Here is a 15,556-nt window from a genome sequence, read left to right on the forward strand (position 1 = left end):
GAAAATTGCTTGGGTTTTGGCTTGCCTTAGAGGTTGGGTGTAAATCGGGCAGGAAGGGCTCATCTGGCTCAGAAAGGGGCTGCAGGTGAATTGGCAAATATTGACAGTCGGGAGCGCTTCACCCTGGGCTGAGCTCTTGACGTGGCAGGAGAAAGGAAGCCTCTCTGTGGAACCGTAATTACTTGTCTGATTGCTGATTAGTTTGAACAAAAACAAGGGGAAACTAATGAGCCCCTGCGCAGAGCAGTCCACGGAGTGTATCACAGCAAAACGCTCTCCTTCGTTGGCACTTCGGTGCCGTTTTCTGCGAGTTGCTGTTGCTTCGGTGCCCGCTGACCCCGGCTGGTAACATTTCGCCTCCTTGTAAATGCAGTCCTTGTACAATGAGCACCACTGCCCTCTAAAGGAAAGCCGGGCTCGACTCGTGCTGCTGTTCCTGCTCCCACCTTCCCCCTCCAGCCCTGCCGGCGCAGCGAGGCTGCTCTTTTAACATCGCTGCTTTTAGATCTGGTGGGTGTGCGCTGAATGCTCAACATGGCAGCTCTGGAAAATACAGCCCCGGGTAATTTGTGCTAATTGCAGTGACGGGGTGAGCAGCGTTGGCTGCCCGGTGAAGATCGCTGGGGCTTGTGGCCGCGAGAGTGCCACAGCAGGGCTGCCACCAGCTGTCCCCTGGGAAGGAGCAAGCGATGGCCGATGGCCGGGCTCCTCTGCAAGAGGACAACGTCCACAGTTGCCTCTCCCTCCACGCGGTGCTCCGTGAAACTGCTTTCAATGCAGATCGCAGCCAGGCTTTAACTCGCTGCTGCCACTTGATGAGTGCGGTGCTCACAGATGGGGTGTCACTCCCTGTGACAGGCAGCGGCCATCATTTTGTCACAGCAAAATCAAAGCTGACAACACAGACAAGCCAGAATGTCATGCAATTAATTTTAAAAGTCTTTCATCGTCAGAGGGAAAAGCAACGAGTTCGCGATGCGCAGCTCCCTCCCAGGTTAGAGGGATGCCACGCCGCTGCAGCTGCAACGTGAAGTCTCATGTGGAAAAAACCTCACATTTAGGAATGGACATGAAGTGCTGTGTGTCCCACCTCTCCTGGGGTACAACCCTTTTACAGGACTGCAGCCACATCATGAAGAGGGGTGGCCAGTCCACAGGTCTCCCTTCAGACTCCCAGCCAGGACTGGGACCCAGTATGGGTTTACAGAGCATGTCACTGAGAATTCATTTTTAAACAACTATTTATTTATTTTTTGAAAGTATTGACATACTTTTTTTTTTTTTTTTGAAAATATTAGCAATGGAACGCACACTATATGACTTTAGAAAGATGCTAACTAAATATTACACTACTATTAAAATATATCACAAGATTTTACAGTTCTTGTAACCTTACAGAAATAAATCTGTTATTAGCATTATTATAATTATTTAAGCTTTAAAGTGCTAAGAGCTGTTCACAGGTTAGTGGTAAATCTTTGCTGAGGATCAGATCCTAAGCTGCTAAGAAGTGAGGGTCTCGTGGTGCCCTCAGGGGAGAACCTCAGCTTGAAAATGAGTGCGGTGCCAGAAAACCCTGCCTTGGGGCAAAGCCTTCTCTTATAATCTGTTCACGATACAAAAGTGCATTAATACAAATATGGTGAGTGGATGAATCTAATTTGTCATGTTGCCTCTGGGCAGACTAGATCTAACTTTTAGCCTAATTTCGTTACTCGGCAGTTAAGTGAACCATCTGATCTTCTACCCCATGGTCATTTCTAGCTGTTAGAGGTGAAAAGTTCACTACTTCTATGGATTTCCTCCTATGAGTATTTGCCTCAATTCTTCTTCCCCTGAAATTACTTTTTGGCCTAACTTAAGGTAAAAGCTTACACTAAAGAAGCATAATTGCATGCTTTATTAGATTTATTAGATCAGATTGATATCAAAGGCCTGGTAACAGGTCTGCAGACTTCTACCAGCGTTACTTTTCTATATACATCCCCCCTGGCTCTTTAGGTTCACACCGCTTTAACAGAATGAGAGTCTTGGGCTATGGCTGAGATTCCTGGGAGCTTTACATGAGCCATAGGTGGTCTCCTAACATTAGTCTTCATCTCAAACATAATTCCCCCTCAATTGCCCTATCAGTTTTTCCCTTATTAAAGCAATTTCACACTTCCATTAAAATTCTTTCCCCTCCTTCACATGCACCATATAAATCTTTAAGCTCTTGAGTAAAAATGGTAATTTTGCAAGCATTTCTGTACTGAAATGTTGGGTTTAACAACAACAAAAAAGAGGCTGACCCTTTCTTTAGCATCCATGTTCCTCCAAAAGGGGTAAGTATATGAAGACTGAGCCTTCTTGGTTTTCTGTAACTTTAGGATGACAAGCCTTATTGAACAACTAAGGGTCTTTTGTCTGATGTCCCAGATATCAATGGAGATGTTTCACCTGAGGAAGCCCTCCAAGAGCCCAGCAGCTAGCTGCATGGGATGGCATGGGGAGTAGTTATTCCTATTCCAGCACAATCTACTCCAAATACAGTGCCTAGCAACTCTAGTTTCAGAGATGCTGAAAACTCAACGTAGAAATTAGAGATCTAGAAGACAAATTCCCAGAAATAGAAGCAGAGAACTGAGTGAAATACTTAGTAGCTATTTAATTCTGAACCAGAAAACGAATGCAGTGTGGGGCAAAAAGGAGCATTTTTCTAGATGTAAGTGATACCAACCTGAATTTATGACCTGAAAGCTAAAATAAAGTCTATCAACATGCAGACAAGGAGAACACACAGCACCAAGCAGCAGTAAGAGGCAATAGGACTGGAGCAGGTACATACATGCCTGTGCATGTACAAATACAGGAGGGAACAAAAACTGGCAAGAGAGAACAGCTACTGAAAGGCGAGGACAATTTAGGCATAAGATCAAGTGAGAATAAGATGACCAAGTACGCTTTGGCTGGAAATTAGAGGAGGGGGTTTGCTTGCCTTCACAGAAGTGAGTTAATGAAACTCTGAACCTGTGATATGACAACATAGCTAATGCATGAGCTAAAGATCTCATGTGAAGTGTTTACCAGAGGTCACAGGAGACTGGATTTGCCCCCTAAAAGTCTCATTAGTGTCCAGTGTCTGCTCCTTTTAACAGCAATGAGATGGGAATGATACTTTCTCTCAAACCACAGGCAAGTGTATTTTCTCCCTGTGACTCAAAATTGCACAAGATTTGTTCTTAAAAAAGTCTTTCATTGCTTCAGAGAATGGAGTCTTTGTAGACAGGGAAAGCCCTGAAGAACCTCCTAGAAAAAAAAAACTGCTACTGACTCTAGCTAGCAACATGGTCTTGAAAATTGTGTGGTTTGAGAAGTTTTTGTAATATGGAAAATCTTTAATCAAAACCAGTGCAATTGTCATTTTTTTCCCACCAGTGGGAAAGCTCTGAACATGAAGCTCCACTGGGGAAAAATCAAAACGGTGGAAAACGCACTCCCATCTGCAGAAATTATCTCACACCCTGAGAAAAGTCCCAGAATCCTAGTACAGTATGAGCAGATAGGAAAAAAAAAAAAAAAAAAAAGCAGTTGATGACTCCAGATAATGAATCTTAATGGCCAGGGAAAGAAAAAAAAAAAAAGGCAAAAATAACAAAATCCATTCAGAATATATCAGTTTGTTAAGATTCAGCTCAATGAAGTTTTAGTTTGAAATGGGCAAAGTAATGAATGTGCAAACTAGTATTAGTACAGTAGTAGCAAAATCAGTTCAGACAGAGCTCTGCCACAACCCTTTCACAATCACGGGAGCAGCAATGGCAACAGACACTTCTTTGCCTTGGACCATCTCTGTATCCACACAGTGAGCCTGCCACCAACTAGCATGGGGTTTGAGAGCAATGTAAACGGTGTGAAAATTCAGAGATTGGGGAAAAAAATCACCTCCCTTCCAGCTGTGGCCACACCTCATGTGAGCCCTGATGGTCAGAAAGGAGCCTTGAGCTCATGTAGTCAACAGGGAGCTAACACCAAAGCAGAGCATTTGTCTGCAGTGCCCATGCTGGCTTCTGTTGATGAGCTGTTGGTTTGAGGAACAGCTGGAGGTTTTATCTGTGTGAGCAGCCTAATGGATAGTTAGTGTGGGTGGTTAAGGCTAACAGTTAAGGATGTAAAGACCTCTCAACATATCACTTTGCCAATAGGTCATATCCTTTTGGCCAGCCCAAGTGGGAAAAGCATGCCTCTATCTACGTGGGCACCTAACCACAGTGAGCGTGCATTCCCAATTGCAGAGATTGATTTAGTGACTGGGGGTGATATTAAAGAACTCAATTTTTTGAAGAATTTCCTTTTTTTCCCAAGTGTTACCCTGCTGATACAGCTGGGTTCTGCAGAAGAAAGGAACCTGCAGCAGCATGTTGCTTCCCTTTCTTTTCTGTGCAAGGTTTGCCTCTCTTCAGCTGCATCTGGGTCACTTTTTGATCCCTGAACTTAATTTTAGGTCCCAGAGATGGAGACCGTGCTCTGCCTTTTCTTGTTCCACACACAGTCACCAAGCACAGTCTGGGACCTGACTGTCCCTGCTTTGTTCCCCCAGGTATCCAAAGAGTGCTCCCTTTTAATTTGCTGCCAGTGCAAACAGGTCTGAAATCCTAGTGCAATTTAAAATTGCCCTGCAGAGAAAGGAAATCTCACCTAACAGCTACCCATATATTCCAAACAAACAACCTGTGCTGCTTAATCAAATCTATTTGATCCAAGTTTAATTAAGGATATATTTAATCAAATTTGGAGTTAACAATTATTTTTAGGATAGCTTGGACTGCAAGAACATTACGCTTACCAAGTCAAGCTCAGTAGAGACTAAGGAAATTGAGACATAGAGTAAAACTTCTCAAGAACCAAGCACACTAATTATTAAATATATGATTATTTATATGATTTATGCTTCAAGGCACTGTTAACTTTTCCTGCCATGAAGTAGAAACTTGAGAACCTACAGATTCAGTGAAGTGCCTTGTGGTTCATCAAAAGACCCTGTAACAGGCATTTTCAAAATGCAGCTCAAACAACTTTTTAGATTGCTCTAAAACAACTTTTTTAGATTGCTCTACCCCACAACGTTGTGGATTTTTATGCCCTAGATTAGAGTGAAAGGATTTTAAAGTACAGATTAAGGTTTGTTGTTATTGTCTCCTGATGTACTGGGGGGAGGGGTTCAAAAGGACTGATTTTCAAATAATCTTTTGGCTGATACTAATTGTTCATTCTTAGAACCAGGACCCTGCTCCCAGGAAGAGGGGTCCCACCACTGGTACGCACTAATGCTGGCTGGAACATTTTTAGATCCAAAAGGGGCCATCTATGGGGGTGACTTATGTAAGGTTTTTATTTATTCAGACAGGGTTCCTCCGTATGCCCAGCTGGGCTGTGCAAGGCAGACCTTTCTAGTTGTTATCCTTGGTGTGACCTTAATGTGCCTTCACCATATGTTTCTCCTTTTATGGGTCATGGTTTATGCCGGTTCACAGTCAGCGCCAATTTACTGCAGAAGCAGTAAAATACCAGCAAATAAAAATCCATATGAAAATGTGTGAAAGCTTCTCACTGCCCATGGATGGCACCTGGGTTGCTCTGCTTGTAGATGAGACAGACTGCTCCATGTTTGCTGGGGAAAAAGGGAAATTCTCCATGTAAGATTTCAGTTCAAGTACCTTTGCTTACAATATACAAGAACTATGGTGCAAGATCTATATTCACTGTTTTAGTATGAATTATTTCAAACAACAGAGAAATTCTGCATGCTTTTATGGAAATGCTTCCTCCACGGGCAGATTATGAATGAGTCATGTCTTAATAGTAAAGCAGGTGTCCCAGGGACATGTGTATCGCATAACGTATGCACTATCTAGCAACATAGATTATTAGCTGCTGAACAGCTTTATAGCTTTTGCCCAGATTTCAGCTAATGCATCAGAAAGAAGTGGAAGGGAGCTGGTGGATGTGGGATGTTAGCTGGCCATAGGAAGCTGCAGGAGCAACGGTGCCAAACACCACCATGAGCCAGGAGTGACAGAGGCTGAGCAGGTCAGAATGGTGAAGCCACAGCTAATGAGAGACAGGTACTGGGCACTCCCTGGGACAGGGCAGGCAATCAGCTGTACCCCAAGGGCATCAACAATTTGGTTTTCATCTGTTTGCAGCACTCAGTTGCCACTGATAAGTATAAGGGTGGGCAAACACAGGCTGGAGGTGGGAACAGCAGAACCACTGGTGTTCAGGCTGCCTAAAATATTGCACTGTAAATTATGCCTTCAGCTGGCTATAAATTTACCTAAAGTTTAGTAGTTTAGATTAGAGACACGACACTTAATAAAACAAATGGTTTTACACTGCTTATATCTTTTGCTGCCCTGTGAAAATCCACCTACATCTGGCTAAGTTACAAGCCTTTGAAAAAGCAATTCACACATGCTCTGTAGAAACGTATTTAATTTCAGCACTTAATGACCCCAAGGATTGCCTCATGCTTTAGCCTGGCCTCCCAGAATAAATAAACTTATTCAGCTTGGGTTGATGGTTCAATGCCCACAATGTGCATCTCATGTCCAGGCCAGGGGGTACAGAGGGCTTTTATAATTACAATCTTTGCTTGCAATCACAACTTTGTCTGCAGCAAGACATGCAGCTGGGCGTCAGCAGGCTGCACCCTGTTTTTGCAAGGCTGCATCATCCCTGCTGCTGGCAGCAGAACTCAAGAGATGAAGATTCAGCAGTGAACCCAGCTGAGAACTGGGGTCACAGGGATGGCAGACTGAAAGATGAGGCAGGCATAGAGGACTGGAGGCAGCCAGATTTGGAAGCATCCATGGTGGGCAAGAAAATAGGGATGCGCAGGGAGGGGCCTCCCAAGACCAGTAGTGGTCCTTTGGCACAGTCCTGGATCAGTGAGTGCTGTTCACTCACTCTCCACAAACCCCTGCATCGGCTTGGCAAGTTGTTTAAACCAAACCTTGCACAGATGGTGAGATTACACACTGCTGATTTCCAGTCTGCCAAGCTATAGACTTGGGGGTCTAATTTCCAGAAGTACTTGGTGCTAACCTGCAACTGCAGTCAATGAGATGTGTGTTTTGGACACTTAAAATGCTCTGGAAAACCAGACTGCCAGCACTGGGAAACAGGTGCCCTGTGTTAGAAGAACGCATCGACCCTGATCTCACTCATTTAAGCCCTCCACATGCAAAATGGAAACTAAAAGAATCCTTACTGCAGTGCTATGGCAGTAAACGAATTAGCATTTAAGAGGCACACAAGTGCTGTGTTGATGAACTCCATGGAAAAGCTCAGGAGGTAATTAACAAAGTCTATCTTCAGAGCAGGGCTTGAATAATAGGAAGCAAATATGTCACAGAGCCACACACTGAACCTCTAGAAGAAAGCAAAACAAATAGCCGTCTTAGCTCTGCACTGTCTACCTGAGCACTGAGTGAGGACAGAGCTCTCTGAGAAAGCACGGTACGCGCTCCTGGAGCAGGGTCACAACAAAGGGTTGCGTTACCCCTACACGCCCAGCTGAGTGACTGCTGCTCCCACAGCCCACATTTTGGCTTTTCCCTCTGTTGCAGTGCTCAGCTTTCCATCCTAAAAAGCACCTCAGCAAGGCCACTTTCATTCTGCAGTGGTGTTCTCACTATGGACATGAAACTTGAGAGGCAGGGCCTGGGTGGGAGTAGGTGCTCTCAGCGCTGCGTCCTCCATGGTGCTGGCACACAGAAGTGCAGAGACTAAGATCTGGTGGCAAACCTGGTTGGGATACTGGCATCTGGGGTCACTGACGTGGGAGGAAAAGTCAGGTGGAAACATGAGGTGGGGGTAAAAGCATTAGAAACTGTTGGGCGAGGAAGCATGTTTTGTAGGCAAGGGGTTGGGGATGCACCGGAAAAGCATGAGAGGTTTGTGTGTAATATTCATAAAGGGGGAGGAGCAAATTTTCTTCATTATGTGGTCACATTTCTTTTGCTTGGCTATCATATTCCATGTATTTTTGGCAGCTCTTGCTGAATCTGCTGCAAATTGGTGCTGACTGCTGCTGTCCCGTTGTCTTTATTAGGCCTCACTACCAGGCCCACCTTTTCCTGTGTGTGACAAGTTGTACTTTGGGGTCTTAAGGAATAAGGAGCTCATGTCTCAACCAAGTGTTCTGACTCCTTTTATGTGAGGAAAACAAACAAACAGAAAAAGTGAGAAAGGGTCATGTAGCAGAGAAAAGAGATGGAGAAGACAAACTCCTACCCACACCTTTCCCTACCCTGGACTTAGCATGTGGCTGGGGCAAGATCTTGACACAGGAAGTCAGAAGTGCTTACGATTAGGTTATAGCAGGCACTTCCATACTGATAAATGAAGAAAGACCAAGGAGTGGCCCCCTAATTCCAAGGTATGTGATACACACTGACTCCCGGCTTTGTTGTCTTGAGGGTGAAGCATGGGGCTGTGAGCAAGATTAAGTCTGTACCACCTGTGGGAGCACAAACATCTTCCAAGAAGTCTTCCTTCCCCACGCATTTCATTTTTAAGTGCTTTCAGTGCTGACAAAGTACCTTTTGTAATCCTTCATGTCTGCACACCTGCATTGTTTCTGTAATGGTGTGGAAAATTAATTTTTCCCACCTAATGAAGACAAGTCCTTGAGGTGCATTGCAAAGCGTACTCTGGGGTGCTGGGCCCTCCTGTGCAGTCTGATGGGGAGGGAGGAAGGCAGAGAAAGAAATGCCCCTCAGACATTGTCAATATGAAAATTCTTAGGTGTGATTTTTTATTTTTTAAGTGTTTTCTCCTTCTTATGTTCTGAAAAGGGAATGAATAATTGGGAGATGAACAGCCCTGAGGTGCTGGTGAAATGGGAAGGGAATTAGAGGGAAGTGAGCAGATGGGAGGTGAGAGGTAGATGAATAGACTCACACAACGTGATCTGATTGATCAGCTGCAGTATGTCATGCTGAGTTTGAAGCCTCCTGCACTTGGGGAAAAAGAATGCCACCCTCCTTCTTCCTCTATGAAAGCCTCCAAACGAAGCCTAGCACAAATGTAGGATGTCCTTGCTCCTGTGGGCTGCAGCACATCCGTGTTACTGTGATGGAAAGCACAAAATTTGAGGGCTCAGAGAACTGAAGGCTATCTTTTACAGTGAGTAACTAATGATGCACTGACAATTATTATTAGCTCAGTGCAGGGTTTTAGGATTTTATTTTTTATAGGAAACAAAAGCAATACCCAGCAGACGTCAATCGCTGCAAATTGATTCGCTCCATCTGTACTCTGACAAGAGCCTTCTGAAACAAAATGCAACAAGAAAGCTTGATCCAGTCTTTTTATGCTTTTTTTTTTTTTTTTTTTGACAAAATTTGAGGTAGTTGCATTGAAACGACCACACGCATAAAGCCATCTGCTGTCTTAGATATGGAGGTACATACCAACATGCAGTGCTGTCATTTAAAATATATGGTTGACCTGCTGGAAAAACAGCTGGATAATGTTGATTTTCCAGACTTCCAAATATTCTTGCTGAACAGTAAAAACACCATGGTGGTTTTGATTGACATTTTAAATGGAGCACACTCAGATGATACCTATGCTTCAGAAGTGAGAATTTGTTTCTGCTTCCATTTCAATTTTTCTCTCCCAAGGAAGGCTAGCTAGGCTGTGAAACTGGGCTAGGAAATTTTGTGGCAATTAATTATTTGTGGTGATTAATTACCTCAGACTTAGTTCCCCATCCATGGTAATTATGTTCTATTTTTACAGGAGCTAAGTCTCCAGCATGTATTGTGCTAAAGATGGGCAGAGGGTCTGCCAGGCCAGGACTCTTGTCTATGTGATACAAACAGTTGTCTTCTTGTGTTAAATTTTAACTCAACCAGATCCCAAGCATTATCCAGGCTGGTTGTTGGGAAGATTTAGTTCAGAAAGAAGGAAAGACGAAAGGTCTTCAATTCAGATATATTCATTTATAATTCTAAAGTTGCAGCACTCATGCCACATTTCAGGTGAGTATTACAGAATCACAGAATCACAGAATCTCTAGGTTGGAAGAGACCTCAAGATCATCGAGTCCAACCTCTAACCTAACACTAACAGTACCCACTAAACCATATCCCTAAGTTCTACATCTAAACGTCTTTTGAAGACTTCCAGGGATGGTGACTCCACCACCTCCCTGGGCAGCCCGTTCCAGTGCCTAACAACCCTTTCAGTAAAGAAATTCTTCCTAACATCTAACCTAAAACTCCCCTGGCGTAACTTTAGCCCATTCCCCCTCGTCCTGTCACCAGGCACATGGGAGAACAGGCCAACCCCCACCTCGCTACAGCCTCCTTTAATGTACTTATACAGAGCAATAAGGTCACCCCTGAGCCTCCTCTTCTCTAGGCTGAACAAGCCCAGCTCCTTCAGCCGCTCCTCATAGGACTTGCTCTCCAGGCCCCTCACCAGCTTCGTCGCCCTTCTTTGGACCCGCTCAAGCACCTCGATGTCCTTCTTGTAGCGAGGGGCCCAAAACTGAACACAGTACTCGAGGTGCGGCCTCACCAGAGCCGAGTACAGGGGGACGATCACCTCCCTAGCCCTGCTGGTCACACTGTTTCTGATACAAGCCAGGATGCTGTTGGCCTTCTTGGCCACCTGAGCACACTGCTGGCTCATATTCAGCCGACTGTCCACCATCACTCCCAGGTCAAACTTAAACAAAGTTTGTTTAAACAAAGTTTGTTTAAACTTTAAACTTAAACTCAAACAAAATTAAACTTAATATAGTGTGAGGTTGCTACAAGACTTAGGAAACATTGCCTGAGAAATCATGGAAGCTGTTCCACCTGATGTCAACAGACAAAAATGCTTCAGAACAGGGGCTTGAATGTAGATAACACATGAATTATATGAGGCCTTAAGACAGTGGGACTCTATGCTGTCTTTCACAGAATCACAGAATCACAGAATTTTCTAGGTTGGAAGAGACCTCAAGATCATCGAGTCCAACCTCTGACCTAAAACTAACAGTCCCCACTAAACCATATCCCTAAGCTCTACATCTAAACGTCTTTTGAAGACTTCCAGGGATGGTGACTCCACCACCTCCCTGGGCAGCCCGTTCCAATGCCTCACAACCCTTTCAGTAAAGAAGCTCTTCCTAACATCTAACCTAAAACTCCCCTGGCGTAACTTTAGCCCATTCCCCCTCGTCCTGTCACCAGACACATGGGAGAACAGGCCAACCCCCACCTCGCTACAGCCTCCTTTAATGTACTTATACAGAGCAATAAGGTCACCCCTGAGCCTCCTCTTCTCTAGGCTGAACAAGCCCAGCTCCTTCAGCCGCTCCTCGTAGGACTTGCTCTCCAGGCCCCTCACCAGCTTCGTCGCCCTTCTTTGGACCCGCTCAAGCACCTCGATGTCCTTCTTGTAGCGAGGGGCCCAAAACTGAACACAGTACTCGAGGTGCGGCCTCACCAGAGCCGAGTACAGGGGGACGATCACCTCCCTAGCCCTGCTGGTCACAGTGTTTCTGATACAAGCCAGGATGCCGTTGGCCTTCTTGGCCACCAGAGCACACTGCTGGCTCATATTCAGCCGACTGTCCACCATCACTCCCAGGTCCTTCTCTGCCTGGCAGCTCTCCAACCATTCCTCTCCCAGCCTGTAGTTCTGCTTGGGGTTATTGCGCCCCAGGTGCAGGACCCGGCACTTGGCCTTGTTGAACATCATACAGTTGACCTCAGCCCATCGGTGCAGCCTATCCAGATCCTCCTGCAGAGCCTTCCTACCCTCGAGCAGATCGACACACGCACCTAGCTTGGTGTCATCTGCAAACTTACTGAGGGTGCACTCAATGCCCTCGTCCAGATCATTGATGAAGATGTTAAAGTGGACCGGCCCCAGCACCGAGCCCTGGGGGACGCCACTAGTGACTGGCCTCCAACTGGACTTGGCTCCATTCACCACAACTCTTTGGGCCCGGCTATCCAGCCAGTTTCTAACCCAACGAAGCGTGCGCCAGTCCAAGCCAAGAGCAGCCAGTTTCTTGAGGAGAATGCTGTGGGAGACGGTGTCAAAAGCCTTGCTGAAGTCAAGGTAGACCACATCCACAGCCTTTCCCTCGTCCACCCAGCGCGTCACTTTGTCGTAGAAGGAGATCAGGTTCGTCAAGCAGGACCTGCCTTCCATAAACCCATGCTGGCTGGGCCTGATCGCCTGCTTGCCCTCCAAGTGCCGCATGATGACTCCCAAGAGGATCTGCTCCATGAGCTTCCCTGGTACTGAGGTCAAACTGACCGGCCTGTAGTTCCCCGGGTCTGCCCTCCGGCCCTTCTTGTAGATGGGCGTCACATTTGCTAGTCGCCAGTCAGCTGGGACCTCCCCCGATAGCCAGGACTGCTGATAAATGATGGATAGGGGCTTGGCCAGCTCATCTGCCAGTTCTCTCAGTACCCTTGGGTGGATCCCATCCGGCCCCATCGATTTGTGGACATCCAAGTGCCGTAGCAGGTCACCTACCAGTTCTTCGTGGATGGTGAGGGCCACATCCTGCTCCCCGTCCCCTTCCACCAGTTCTGGGTACTGGGTATCCAGAGAGCAACCGGTTTTGCCGCTAAAGACTGAGGCAAAGAAGGCATTGAGCACCTCCGCCTTTTCCTCATCTCTTGTAACTAAGTTTCCCCCTGCATCCAGTAAAGGATGGAGATTCTCCCTAGTCCTCCTTTTTGTGTTGATGTATTTATAAAAGCGTTTTTTATTATCTTTAACGGCAGTAGCCAGATTGAGCTCCAGACGAGCTTTGGCCTTCCTAATCTTGTCCCTGCACAGCCTCGCTACATCCTTATAGTCCTCCTTAGTGGCCTGCCCAATTTTCCAAAGATTATAAACCCTCTTTTTTCTCCTAAGCTCAAGCCACAATTCTCTGTTGAGCCAGGCTGGTCTTCTTCCCCGCTGGCTCATCTTTGGGCGCATGGGAATAGACCGCTCCTGCGCCATTAGGATTTGCCTCTTAAAGAGTGCCCAGCCTTCCTGGACCCCTCTGCCCTTCAGAACCGCCTCCCATGGGACTCCACCAACTAGTGTCCTGAGCAGCCCAAAGTCAGCCCTCCGAAAGTCCAATACAGTGGTTTTACTGGTCCCCTTCCTGGCCCCGCCAAGAATAGTGAACTCCACCATTTCGTGGTCACTCCGCCCAAGACTGTTCCCGACAATCACATCCTCCACCAGTCCTTCTCTGTTTATGAAGAGAAGGTCTAGCAGGGCACCACCCCTGGTAGGTTCACTAATCAGCTGCGTCAGGAAGCTATCTTCCACTTTCTCCAGAAACCTCCTAGACTGCTTCCTCTGGGCTGTGTTGTGCTTCCAGGATATGTCAGGGAAGTTGAAGTCCCCCACGAGTACAAGCGCTGACGATTTCACAACTTCTGTCAGCTGCCTGTAGAACTCCTCATCCGTCTCCTCATCCTGGTTCGGCGGTCTATAGCAGACCCCGACCAGGACACTAGCCTTGTTGTCCCTGCCGATCCTAACCCAAAGGGACTCGATCTTGTCATTCCTAGCCTCGAGTTCTACAACATCGAAAGACTCTCTAATATAGAGAGCCACACCGCCACCCCTTCTGTGCTGCCTGTCCCTTCTGAAGAGCCTATAGCCAGGCATCGCAGCACTCCAGTCATGAGACTGGTCCCACCACGTTTCCGTGATGGCAACCAAGTCGTAGCCTGCCCGCTGCACGATGGCTTCCAGCTCCTCCTGTTTATTACCCATGCTGCGTGCATTGGTGTAGATGCACTTCAGCTGGGCCTTTACCTTATCCTCCGGCTTTGCCATTGCTCCCCCTGGCACAGCCCCAACAGTCCTTGTTTCAGCCCCATCCCCCTTCTTACCTAGTTTAAAGCCCTATCTATCAGCCCTGCCAACTCCTGACCCAAGATCCTTACCCCTCTCCGAGAGAGGCGCATCCCATCCGGTGCCATCAGGCCCGGTGTAGCATAGACCTTCCCGTGATCAAAAAACCCAAAGTTGTGCCGGTCACACCAGTCACGGAGCCACGAGTTTATGCGAACAGCGCACCTTTCAGCTTCCATCCCCCCTATCGGAAGGACAGAGGCAAACACAACCTGCGCGCCCGAACCTCTAAGTTGTCGCCCCAAATCCCTAAAGTCTCTTTTGATCGCCTTCGGGCTTCTCTTTGCTACTTCATCGCTACCAGCCTGAAAGACCAATAGCGGGTAGTAGTCAGTGGGCCGTACCAGGCGCTTGACCTTCTTGGCAACGTCCCTGACCCTGGCCCCAGGGAGGCAGCAGACCTCCCTACGGGTAGGGTCAGGCCGACAAATAGGGCCCTCTGTTCCCCTAAGGACAGAGTCACCCACAACAATCACCTTTCTTTTGTTCTTGGTGGAGGCAGTCCTGATGCGTGGAGTTGACCTCCTCACCCTAGGAATCCTCCTGGGAACACTTTCTACCTCTTCCTCAGTTGCTGTTGATCTCTCATTCTCCAGGGCCTCAAACCTGTTTTGTAAGGGCACCTGGGAAGGTGGGGTCGGAAGAGGAGGGCATCGCCTGCGATGTCGAGCAGGGACCTGTCTCCATTCCTCCTCAACTCCCAGGTCCCCTCCCTCTGCCCGACGGCGACTGGGCAGGGTGTCCACCCCCATTTGGGGTGTCTCACCCCGGTACCTCTCCTTGAGGCCATGCAGGGAGTTGCTCCAGAAGTCTATCTCCCGCTCACACTCCCTGATGGCCCTCAGCCTCTCCACCTCCTCCTTGAGCTCCGCCACCATGCGGATCAGGTCATCCACTTGCTCACACCTAACACACGCAGCGTCTCTGCCTCCTGCCGATGGCAGGAATAGGCTCTGACACTCCCTGCATCCCGTGACCTGAACCGCTGCATTCTTTAGCGGGTACTCGGTCTGGGTGTGTACCGACCTCCTGCAGAGCGCTCCGTGCCTGGTGGAGACCATTATCGCCTAGCTAACGACTGTCGTTAACAGGCGTTCGTGTGGGCGGGGGTAGCTCTCCGCCCTTCCTGCTCGCCCTGCCTGCGCGAACTGCCGCGCCACTCCCTTCTGACGCGCCACGCCCTGTTTGCCCGTCCTGTTCGCCGCGCTCCTGGTCGCTCGCGCTCCCTAGGGGCTGCTTTTGAACGGCCGGGGAGGGGGCGCTGCTGGCTCCGCCTTCGCCTCGTCAGCCTCCCTCACGAGGGCTGCCGGCTCCTGGCGGCTCCCTGAAGTCGGCTCGATGCCGGAAAGTTAGCCCTGCCTGGCCCGATCCCCCGCTCCGCTGCAGAACGCGTCTGCCCCGGAGCCGATCGCCTCGGCAAATGGCCTTGAGTGTCCCTATTGAAGTACTACACAAAAGATGTGATTAAAATCAAAAGGAAAAAAAAAAAACAACTCAGTTAAATGTGCATGACTCATGAGCTTTAATATGATCTCAACTCAAAGTCTAAATCGTGTAATGCCAACTGGCCTGAAAGATGCAGACTGGAAGACATTGTGCAAGGTTAGATTTGAGCGAGGCAACCCCTATAGAA

General features: G+C 47.6%; 1 protein-coding gene across 1 annotated transcript in view; it reads left to right on the top strand.

Moving 5' to 3' along the window:
• Positions 1 to 15,556, top strand: part of CLVS1 (clavesin 1) — a 107,230-nt gene that overhangs the window by 88,038 nt on the left and 3,636 nt on the right. The window lies entirely within an intron of this gene.

This window comes from Anas acuta, chromosome 2, assembly GCF_963932015.1.
Source record: "Anas acuta chromosome 2, bAnaAcu1.1, whole genome shotgun sequence".
NCBI lineage: Eukaryota > Metazoa > Chordata > Aves > Anseriformes > Anatidae > Anas > Anas acuta.